The sequence below is a fragment of the Pituophis catenifer genome, unplaced genomic scaffold (assembly GCF_029215685.1).
Source record: "Pituophis catenifer annectens isolate HBS135680 unplaced genomic scaffold, rPitCat1.0.hap2 SCAF_1, whole genome shotgun sequence".
Lineage (NCBI taxonomy): Eukaryota > Metazoa > Chordata > Lepidosauria > Squamata > Colubridae > Pituophis > Pituophis catenifer.
This window is the reverse complement of record NW_027256881.1, coordinates 102,219,773-102,231,923: the sequence shown is the minus strand read 5'-3', so window position 1 is coordinate 102,231,923 and position 12,151 is coordinate 102,219,773.

Here is a 12,151-nt window from a genome sequence, read left to right as displayed (position 1 = left end):
CAGCCAACCAACTTTATGACCAGTCACAGTATTCCAATCATTCATGATATATTTTTGCAGGGCTCTGGCAAAAAATGCCCATTCAAATGAATGGGCATGCTTAACAAAAGTTGTGTTTGCTTAACATCTGCAGCATTCACTTAACAACCACAGTGTTTACTTAACGACAGCTGCAAAAAATGATGGAAAATTACTTCCAGTCATTAGAGTGTCTTGATTTATTACTGTTATTACTTATGACAGTAATTCCTGCTCAATTATGGTCATAAGTCAAGGACTACCTGTAATAAAGTAAGTCTTTAAAAATTGAAACACTAGAGGGAACTAGAAGGAACTAGAGATTACAATTAAAGGAGAGGAACAGTTAAATTCAACTTACAGGTACAGAGTAAAGCAAAATATCTTAAGATTGGATGTATTGAAGGATATTTTTAAACAATTGACCCAAAAGTTAATTTTAATAGTGTCTGCAGCTACAAATAGACTGTGTCTAAAAGATGTTATGGAAGAGGAACAAGTTCTAGTTGACAAAATCAAGACTAAGTTTAAAGTGGATTTTAATATAATAGGCTATCAGAGTGACATGGAAAAAGATATTACATTAGATACACAAAAGAAACCGGCTGATGTCTTAATAAAAAAAAAAAATACAAACAACAAAGACTGGCCTGTATAATTTTCCGATACTGGATTTACAAAAGAGGCTCGTTAAAAGTTTTGAAGAATTTTATGAGAAGGGACAAAAAAAAAAAAATGAAATCAAATTTGAATGGACTAAAGATTATGATTACTAGAAGAAATATAAAGCTGTTTTATTTGATCAAGGCTAATACAGGTAGTCCTTAATTTATGATAATTGAGCCCAAAATTTCTGTTGCTAAGTAAGACAGTTATGTGAGTTTTGTCTCATTTTGTGACCTTTGTTGCCACCGTTGTTAAGTGAATAACTGAAATTGCAAAGTAACATGGTTGTAAAGTGAATTTGGCTTCCCCATTGACTTTGTTTATCAGAAGGTTGCAAGTGGTGATAATATGACCCAGGGGCACAGCAACCATAGAGCTAGTTAGCATATTTAACTAGCTAAATATGAGCTAGTTCCCAAGCATCCAAATTTTGATGATGTGACCATGGGGATGCTGGAGCGGTCATGTGAAAAACAACCATAAATCACTTTTTCTTTTCCTTTGTAACTTCGGTCACTAAAGAAATGGTTGTAAGCTGGATTTATTTATAAAGATATTAGATATGGGAATAAGAAATCATTTGCTATATTTTAAGAGATGATAAGTTCCTAAAATTATTTATACTTGCGATGAATATGGGAAGTCATTTCGTTATTATATATTTTTTCTTTTCTTTTTCTTTGCTATATTCTTTTTTTTTTTTCCTTTTCTGGTTCTCAATTTTTCATTTTCTTCTTTCTTTTCTACACTTTTTTTATTCTTTTAGTTTTTTTAGTTTGTTTCAGGTTGTTTGCTATTGTAATTATAATTCTTAATAAAATTACCACTAAAAAGGAAAGTAAAATGATGCCAACTGTGGGGTTTACAAAGAATTTTAAAGGGCATTAACAGTAAACCATTTCTTTTTGAGAATAATGTCTTATGACTAAGTATTATAATGCAATTCCTTAGATTATGGACTTGTGCACATGTGATAGTGAAAGGATCCATCCATGGTTCCATATTATCCAATATAATATTATGAATTGCTACAAAACACTTTCATAAATGTGTGCAGCAAGCAATTATGACTGTAATCCTATTCATGCTTACATTATTATAAATGCTGTGAAGGTATTAACATCTGTAATATGTAAAGAGGCCTATCATTAGCCAGTTTCCATTATCCAAAATCTCTTCTATATTCTTATGGTGTCACTGCTGCTACAATATACTATCATAAATTTACAGAATAATAAAGATAAGTATAAATAATAAAGTATAAGAGGACAAGGGGGGAAAAGCCAGCTGTCTGAGGCATTACTTCCCTTGCCATTCCAGTTTACCCTACCACTGGCATTTACCTGAATAAGGGATGCTTATGAACATTAGCTGTCACAACAAAGTAATTCCCAAGTAGCTTTAGTCTCTTAGGTGTGTACCCCACAAATTAAAAACAACAACATTGTTCTCTCCAGTAGTGATGATGATAGCTACTGGGTGACTATCTGATCACCAAACGAAATGACAGTTGCAAGAAGTAGCCACATTCACTTGCTTAGTCGAAATAACAGCTATCTCTACGCACCAAAAACAAGCAAGTGAAGATGCTTTTTTGCCACATGAAATTTTCATGGCTTCCTAAGGAATTAAATTGTGTCCTACTCTTTGGAAAAGCTAATGCAGATCCCTATTGGGGAGCCTCAAGCAACAACTCTTATGACGTCCTCTTTTCTTCACCTTCTCATGAAAATCTAATCTCAGCCACAGCTAAAAAGCTTGCACCTGTTGAGCTAATAGTAAAAAGAATTCAGGACAGAAAGACCGATCAGGGGCAATGAACTAAAGGGGCAAATTGTTTGCCTATGTGTCATATGAAGTGTGGCATCTGAAAGCAGGTTCAGGACACTAAACCTTCACTGCTCTGTTCTGCCCTCTCAAGACAACGCACAGATGGTTCAACAACCGGGGGCAGTGGAGCACCAACTATGCTTGTTCATCCCCTCTCCTATTCTCTGGAGTCAGCAACATCTCAAATTTACCCCACTGCTTCCAATCCTCCCTACCAAGTCCCTATTTCTGCCAGCACCATCTTGCAGTATTCTTTCAGCAGGTTCTCTCTTACGTCAGGTTCCATCTATGGATAGAACAGGCTCATTTGTCATAAAAGTTGGCCTCGAAGTCATGCCTCTGTGCTTGCTCCTCTGAGCTTCCTATCTACCTTGCTCTGCTCTTAAGAATGCTATTTCTTAAGTCTCTGGCCAATTCGACCATGAGGACTAAAAAGCCCAGCGCTTATCCCGAAAGAACTATTTAGACAGTGGCGGGATTCAGCCACTTCGCACCACTTCGGGCGAACCGGTTGTTAACCTTCTGAGCAGTTTGGTGAACTGGTTGTTGGAAGAAATCATTAGGGCAGAGAACCGGCTGTTAAATTATTTGAATCCCACCACTGTATTTAGGTCAGGAAAACTGGTCCAGGAAAGGAAAGTAACCTAAAAGTCTGTAGATTCTCAGTCATCCAGGTCAGGGGTCTCCAACCTTGGCAACTTTAAGCCTGGAGGACTTCAACTCCCAGAATTCTGGGAGTTGAAGTCCTCCAGGCTTAAAGTTGCCAAGGTTGGAGACCCCAGATCCAGGTCAGGGTTGTCGCAAAACCTTTGTCTAAAGTAAACTGGGGTGCGAAGATATTCAGCACCCCCCTCCCCCTTTACACGGCTTGCGAGACAGCGCTTCGGGTCACGTGGCTATTCTTTTTTTTTTTTCTTCCCCCACACACCTCCCCCACCAAATGGCCGACGCGAGGGACACCATTCCTCGCAAACTTGTCTGGCAAGGGGAGAAACTTTAAAGAACTTAATCGGCAACAGTGGCGCGGTCGGCAGGCGCAGCAACGTTGCCAGCCTCCCCAGTAGTCGCAAAAGAGGATCCCGTTGCCATCCGGGGAGCAGTTTCTAGGCAACGGGAACGGCGGAGGTGGGACTTGGAAGAAGCAAACTGGAGAGAAGGCGGACTGGGGCCACGGCCGGGCTCGCTGGCTACCCGCTGAAGCGCGTTTTCCAACCGGCCCTTCCTAGCAGCGCGTCTCCCTTCCCCTTTGCTTGCGGCAGCTGCCACAAGGCTTTCCTTTCCTGGCCCCCGCCCCCACAATCCCGCGGTAGCCCCCCTCAGTGGGGAAGCTGGAAGCCCGGCAGGAGGAGGGGAAATAGCCTTTCCTTTCCTTCCTTCCTTCCTCCCGCTGACCGAAGGCGGTAGGGGGGGTGGCGGCGGCCGGGCTGCTCGGCCGCCAAAGCACAGCCATGGCTCCCACAGTCGCTCTGCGCCAGCAGGGGAGACCGCCCGACGCGCCCGCGGAGCGAGTCAGTCATCCCGGCACAGCGCACACCGCAATGAGATAACGCGCAGGGGGGCCGGCCTGGGGGCCCCCAAGCTGAGAAAGTTGGGGAGAGGGAAGGGGGCTTACCTGGCTCCGTCTTAGGCACTGTGGAAAAAAGGAGGGTGGGGACTCTTGGTCTCGGGTGGGTTTGTGGGTGTTTTTTTTAAAAAAATAAATAAATATATATATATATTAAAAAAAAAAAAAAAGAACGGCCGTGTCTGGCTTCCCCCAGCTTTCCCACCCCCTTGGCGCTTTGTGTGTGTGTGTGTGCGCGAGTGTGCGCGCGTGTATCTGTGTGCGAGAGGGTCCGCGCGCTCCGCTCTCGCGTGACGTGACGGGACCGTGTGTCATTTCCGCACAAGGACACTGGGCCCCGAGGAACTGCTGCGGCCACCCGGGACATAGAATGTGCAGGGGAGGGGAGGAGGAGGAGGAGAAGGGGGGGGCGCCAGGCGGGCTGACGAAGTCCAGCCATTGCCGCCGCGCGCGCCCGCCCGCCCGCGCGCTCGAGAAAAAAAAAAAGAGAGACTCCAGTGCCCTCTTCGGTTCCACACGCATGCACGGAACGCACCCCCCCCCCACCAGTCCTCCTCCTCCCGCGTGCACTTCTGAGCCCCGCCCACGTCCCCGTGGTTATGGGCTGGTGGATAAAGCCGTTAGGGGACACTTTGCCACTCTCGTGCTCTTTCTCTCCGCTTCCGCCCCACGTTTCTCCCACCTTCCCCCCCCCCCTTTTCTTCCCACGGTGGACGCCGCCAAATCGTCGGCTTGCCGCCTCTCCCTTCCCTTTCGGGATCGGAGGCCGCGTGGTAGAGGCAGGGACGGGGTTTTCCCCGGGTGGAAAAAAAAAAGAAAGGGTTGTGGCGCCCGCAAGTGCTACTTCTTTGGGCGGGCTGAACCTCTTACAGGGCACGCAGGTCGGGAGAATCCGCCATGGGCTAACTGTAAGCGTAGAGCTTACTTAGAAAAGCTTTCCCCGATCACTTTTGTAACCCACTCGGTGTGGGGCGGAAGGCAAGAGGTTGTTCTTGGTGGGTTTTTTTGGGGGGGGGAGTCCTGCTGTTGTTGCCTTTCGTGCTTGCGATGCGCCGATTTGTGAGCGGAAAATTGGAAGAATTCGCCCTCGAGTTGCTTAAGGCGCATCTTGGGAAAGCAGAAACACGTGAAAGACGCCTCTGGCTCGGTAGCCCTTGCAAGGCCATAAACAGGGTGCCTTGCATGGAGGCAATTTCCTGACACTTGCCACATAATGGATGTTAGGAAATATTAGGAAAATATCCTAATGATGACGGTTGAAAAGTATTTCTATGGACCTTACCACTTTTGTAATAACTATATGCTATCACAGTTGTGTGGTAAGGTTTCTTCAGTACTATGGTTTTCTGCAGGTTTTCTTCTTTTTTTATCCCACCTTTATAATTTTTATCAACAACTCAAGGAAACAAACATACCTAACTCTCCTTCCTTTTCCTCTTTTCCCCACAACAGCAGCCCTGTGAGGTGGGTTGGGCTGAGAGAGTGACTGGCTCGAAGTCACCCAACTGGCTTTCAGGACTAAAGGGGGACTAGAGCTTACAGTCTTCGGTTTGTAGCCTGATGATTTAACCACTAGACCAAATTGGCTCTTGTCTACAATATTATTTTAATAATTTTTTAATTAAATAATAAAATACGATCAACAATATTTATTGGAGTTATATACCTTCAAATCCTTATGGATTAAATTTGTAGCACTGCAGTATGTCATGGTGTAGGAAAAAAGTTACAGTGCAAAATAGTCAATAAAAGTTCAGTTATATACAATAAATCACTATATAGCAAACTGTAACGCTAAATTAATGAAATGTTCCTTGACAAGTCATCCAAATGCTGTTGTTTCATACCTGTAGCTGAACGTGTGATAATTTTGTGCGTGCCATCATTTGCTTCCCCCCAATAAACTTCACAATAGACCTTTACAAACTTAGAAATATATAAATACATATGACTGTGTTACTGTTATAACATGTATCTGTAAATTGTAAAATAGCTTCATGGAAGGTGAATCCTGTTGGAAGAAATATCCTTCTGGGTTCAGTTCCAAGTGGGGAAAAAGACTGGATTCATGGAAGTTTGGAAGTTGCTTGGAAAGGTGGTTTATTGATGAACAGGATCACATGGCTTGAGTTCCTGAGCAGAAAAAGGGAGAGATGCTGAAAGTGCCTTGGTTTTATGCCCTCTGTTGGGCTTTTGACTTTGAGCTTGTATTCTGGTTGGTTGTCAAACTCCCATGGGGCCATGCAGGGGCAACTCTGTAGGCTGTGTTTTGAGTTCCAGGCTTGGTTCAGCCTTGCTGTAGGTGATGTAATCTTCCCAGGTGCCATGTGGTGAGTTCTGTTGCTAGATGAGTAGAGGGCTAATCCTACCTTTGTTATGTAGAATGGACTGGCTCAGGTCTTAATGGTCCATTTAAAAAGGTGGGGAGCTGAGCTTCTGCCTCCCTTTTAAGGAAAAATATTCTGCCCATTTAATATTTCCTAAAATATTTCATTTTTCTAGGAGAGGGGTGGGTGGTAACTTCCTACACTCCCTTTGAATTGGATCTTAAAATACCAGTTTTTCATGGGGTATTTGTTTTAACTTCTTAGGCCCCATTAAGTATTTAAATTAAAACCAAACAACTGTGCTATATACACCTAGCTGCCATAATCCCATTGAGTGCATGGGGCCTTAACTAATATTTATATATTTGCCCTGAATGGCATATAATTAAACAATTTTACACAATACTAATATCCTTGCCACATTGCTTTCTATAAAAGTTTTGATTGCAACTTGCTGAGGGACTCCAAATTTATGGAGCTCTTATTGCTCTCTGAGTTGGCTCCTTGTCTGCAGACGTTTCATTACCCAACTAGGTGTTAACCCACAATTGAATATACATTCCTTTTATATTAGCGTAAGAAGAAATATCCTCCTGGGTTCAGCTCCAAGTGGGGAAAAGGCACTGGAAACATGGAGACTGCTTGGAAAGATGGTTTAATGGTGGACAGGATCACATGGCTTGAGTTCCTGAACAGAAAAGGGCAGAGATGCTGAGCGTGCCTTGGTTTTATGCACTCTCTGTGCTTTGAACTTCCTGGGGCCCAGAAAGGGTATCCTGATTGGTTGTCAGACTCCCAGAGGGTGGGGGTTTTACCTAGCCTTGCTGGCTGATGTAATCTTCCCAGGTGCCATGTGGTGAGTTTCTGTTGCTAGATGGGTTCTATTGTGTTGCAGATGATGGTCCTTTGACAAAGGATTAGGTTTCTGCCTCTGGCCCATTAACAAAAAGGGGGGAGGCAGGAAGGTGGGAGCTGCTTTGTCTTTAAAAGATGTTTTTCCATTTCTCATACAGGGAAACATAATATTCTGCCTTTTTAATATTTCCTAAAATAGTTCATTCTTCTAGGGAAGGGGTGGGTGCTGACTTCCTACATTAGTTATACTACTCTTAAGCATAAAATACAATAGTTATTTCATTTAAATTGCCAAGAAAAGTGGGCATTGCTCTTGGATGCTCTTTGTATTCTAGTTGTTATAATTATGCTGATTACATTTCTCTGCAATATTCGGAGTGAATCAAATGTGAAGTATCCTTTTTAAATATTCCACAGTCCCATTATTTTTCAGAAAGTAGACATTTTTAAGATTTATGACTTTGTTTACATTGTCACATCAATATTATTTATATAAAGTTTCATGTAGATGCTGTTTATTTAATCTATTATTGTTATATGTATTCAATGCATACAAAATGTAGAAATACGTACAATCTACTATAATATATATATATATATATATATATTATAAACTCCAAATATTATTATGAATTTATTTTAGCATGTTATAAACCAAATCAGGATAATTTTGCTTGAAAATATCGACAACTTAATATACTGAAATCCAGTCTCCTAGGCAATGGATTTTAGTTATGATTAGTTTTCTTTACCCCATGTGATAAACTGAACTTGTTAGGATATATTTTTCACCTTCACATGTGAATAGAAACCATCAATAGTTTTTAAAATTTGAAGTGTAACTAGTGTAAAATAAATTTTGCTTAGTTCTGTAGTTTTTGTTAACCTGAAAATGTTTTACGTCATGATTTTTAGCAAACCATGGACACATAAAATAGAAAAAAAAGCAGATTTCTGTAAACCCACTATATTTCTGAAATAAAAAAAAAATCTAATTTGCACTACATCTAATTTCTACAATGTAGTATTGGCCTCAGGCATCACTGCTATTAGGGGACTTAGGCCCAGAAGGGACCCTACAGGATCTTAGTTATCCATCCAGAATGTTATTTAATTTTTTTCTCTTAAGATTGAAAAGAAATAATATGCAAGCCTACTTCAGGTATACTGCCCAGTATTTGTAAGCTTGTTTTCCACATATTTTCATATCTATAAAATAAATATTTAGATATTTGTAACCAAAGCATTTATTCAGAAGTGCTTTCTTCTTCCTTTTCAATGTCCTTAAATTACTCTTAGAGGCTAACGGAAAAAACCTTGTAACTGATCTGTAATTGAAATATATTTTTTAAAGGAATCATGGTTAAATAAAAATTAGTACTAATGTTGGAAGAAATATCCTTCTGGGTTCTGCTCCAAGTGGGGAAAAAGACACTGGAAACTGCTTGGAAAGATGGTTTAATGGTGGACAGAATCACATGGCTTGAGTTCCTGAACAGAAAAAGGGACGAATAAAGCAAGTCCACGGGTTTTTATGCTCTCACTGGCTTTGAACTTCCTGGGGCCCAGAAAGAGTATCCTGATTGGTTGTCAGACTCCCAGGGGGTGGGGGTCTTAGCTAGCCTGATGTAATCTTCTCAGGTGCCACGTGGTGAGTTTCTGCTGCTAGATGGACACTATTGTGTTAGTTTCTGTGCTAGATGGGCCCTATTGTGTTGCAGATGAATTTCAAAGATTGAAAGATTGAGTTTCTGCCTCTTGCCCATTGACAAGAGTGTGGGGGGGAGGAGGCAAGAAGCTGCTTTGTCTTTAAAACATGTTTCTCCATTTCTCATCCAGGGAAATATAATATTCTGCCTTTTTAATATTTCCTAAAATATTTCATTCTTCCAGGAGAGGGGTGGGTGCTAACTTCCTACACTAAAATAATCACGTTCTAAAATTTTCATAGTAAAGGTCTGTAGCATTTCTGCCTTGTAATTAATTTATTTGGAAGTGTAGGGGCAACTTCGCTTTCTGAGAAACTCCGCAGAGAAAGATTTTGGGTGCCTAAAAAATAAAGTTGCACACTTTTTGGTTACAGCCAGCTATTGAAAATTGATTTATAACATTATTTATTCATTGACTGCCTTATTTTTATTTACTTTCTACTTTGAAGAGATCTGAGAATTCCATTTGGAGGTACTGAACTGTTACATATTTCCAGAGGAAGATCTATTTCCATTTTTGCCATTTTTTCCCATAGAATTTAAATCTCTTTTACATTGTACAAGATAACAATTTTAAATTTGCTGATCTAATCTATGTTCTAATCTATGGAAAATTGCTGTTCTAATCTATGCTACAAATCTCAAACTACTTATTAAGAATAACCATTTTAAACTCTGCTTCATAAGAAAGTGGATAGTTTTATGCTCTAATCTCACATCTAAGTAGCTTGGAGTAAACGCCATTCAGTTCAGTGGCTTGGAGTACATGTGAATATATATATTCCAAAAGACTGCAAGATTGGTTTAAGTTAAGTAATTTGCATAACTAGAGCTTGAAAAGTTACCATTGAATGGGGTTGTAAAGTACAAAGAAACCTGCAATTATACTATAAATCTGTTCTCTATTCCTAATTTAGTATGGACACAAGTAATAATGCCTGCTGAAAGAACATTAAAAGTGGACAATATACAGTATCTTCAACTGTTGTTCTGTGATCTTGCCACATTTTTCTTCTAACCTGATTTCTATTTTATGTATCTGCTACAGTGCTTGCCTTCAAATATTAATGTTCTAGGGCAATGCAGATCTTTGGATTTGAAGGTAATATATTTCAGAGTGAGGGAGGTGACACCTTCCTGCAATTCCTTAAATCAAGGAAGGCAGTTGCACACTTGTAGAAAAGATACATATTTTTTTTACCTTTAAATCTTGTTTATAGTTATGTCAGTGAATTCCACATCGGAAGAAGGGAAGCCTAATATTATATTCCAGATGTGCTCTATATGGTCTCTGTGGAAGTACTAGTTTATTTTGATTGAACATTTGAAGCTATTTACAAAATAAAATTTAAAAAGGCAATCTTATTTAAGTAAACCAGCTAAAACTACCAATGTGTAGCTTTGTATTTATAATAAACATTTAAATATGAAATGAAACCTTATGGTGCATTTTTAATACTACCGTTGTCAAAATTGTGGTTTTATGCTTTGCTATATACCCCACATCCATTATTTTGACCAAATGATGTTTTGAGTATTCAAATCATACATATTCTCAACTGGCTTTGGACTTGTCAATTGCAAAGATAAAATCATTACAACTTTTGAACTATATGAACTTCTGAGATGTCCTCTTTGCTCTTTACTGTTGTTCTTGCCGTCTTCTTAACACTGTAGATTAATTATAGGTGAGAGCTACCTCTCCCCTCCCCATCTTCCTCCAATATTCTGTCTTCTTCCAGATACCTGATTTCCTCATCTGGTTTTTCATCTCAGCTACTTATATTGCTGCTAAGCATGCTCTGTGCTCTGTTTTTTAATCTTTGAAAGACACGGCCCTCCTTGTTTTTGTATTTTACCTAACACAAAGTGTTAGGATAATGGCAAGCTTGGTTACATAAATATCCATATTGAAACAGCCAAGTTCACTATTACTATAAATAATTGTGTTACTTTTTATTCATTTATTTGTGCTTTATGTGAAATCCAGACTCAATAAATTATACATAATTGTGATACATTCATTGCTGTTCATCTATTACTGCAAAGTGATGTGCTGCAGTTTAATAAAAATAAGGACTAGGAGAGACATGATAGCAGTGTTCCGATATCTCAGGGGTTGCCACAAAGAAGAGGGAGTCAAGCTATTCTCCAAAGCACCTGAGGGCAGGACAAGAAGCAATGGATGGAAACTAATCAAGGAGAGAAGCAACCTAGAACTAAGGAGAATTTTCCTCACAGAACAATTAACCAATGGAACAACTTGTCTCCAGAAGTTGTAAATTCTCCAACGCTGGAAATTTTTAAGAAGAGATTGTACAGCCATTTGTCTAAAATGGTATAGAGCAGTGATGGCAAACTTTTTCAGCACCGACTGCCTAAACTGGAATGTGCGTGTGTGCGCCAGAGTGCCAGAAATCCGAAAGCCAGTTGGCCGGTGCACATGGATATAGGCGTGCATGTGCACCTGCCAGCTGGTTTTCAGGTTTTCGGCGCACAAAGATATGCGCCCTGGAAACCAGAATTGCAGCTGGCGATGGTGCGCGTGCCCTCAGAGGGCTTCGCATGCCATGCATGCCATAGGTTCACCATCACAGGTATAGAGTTTCCTGCCTGAGCAGGGGATTGGACTAGACCTCCAAGGTCCCTTCCAATTCTATTCTATTCTATTCTATTCTATTCTATTCTATTCTATTCTATTCTATTCTATTCTAAATACAAGTTAATGTAATAGTTAAAACTGTATTCTTAGATACATTTATTAATATGAACACAGCCAATATATTTCCATCTTATTTGTTATCAATGACTATACTACAATATTAACTATAGTAAAATGTGAAGAGGAGGACAGTCTTTTTCAGAAAAAAGCACATTTTGGCAACATTCTTTGCGGCATCCACTTTGTTCTGCTTCTGTTAACATAATGATGGAAGCAAGTTGTAATTGTGTAAAATTATTGCCACTGATTTGCATATGAAATGCATACCTTTTTACTGTTGCATGTTGTCATTGTTTAGAAGGTTATAAATACTAGAACAGAGAAGAGTCTGTATGGATATGAATAGAAAATAGGCTGAGATAAGAACCACGTGAAACAGAATGAAATTGGACAGGTTTTTCTGAAATCTCAATCATTTATTTTATAAAAAGGGAAGATGAAAGGTCTCATATATGTATTT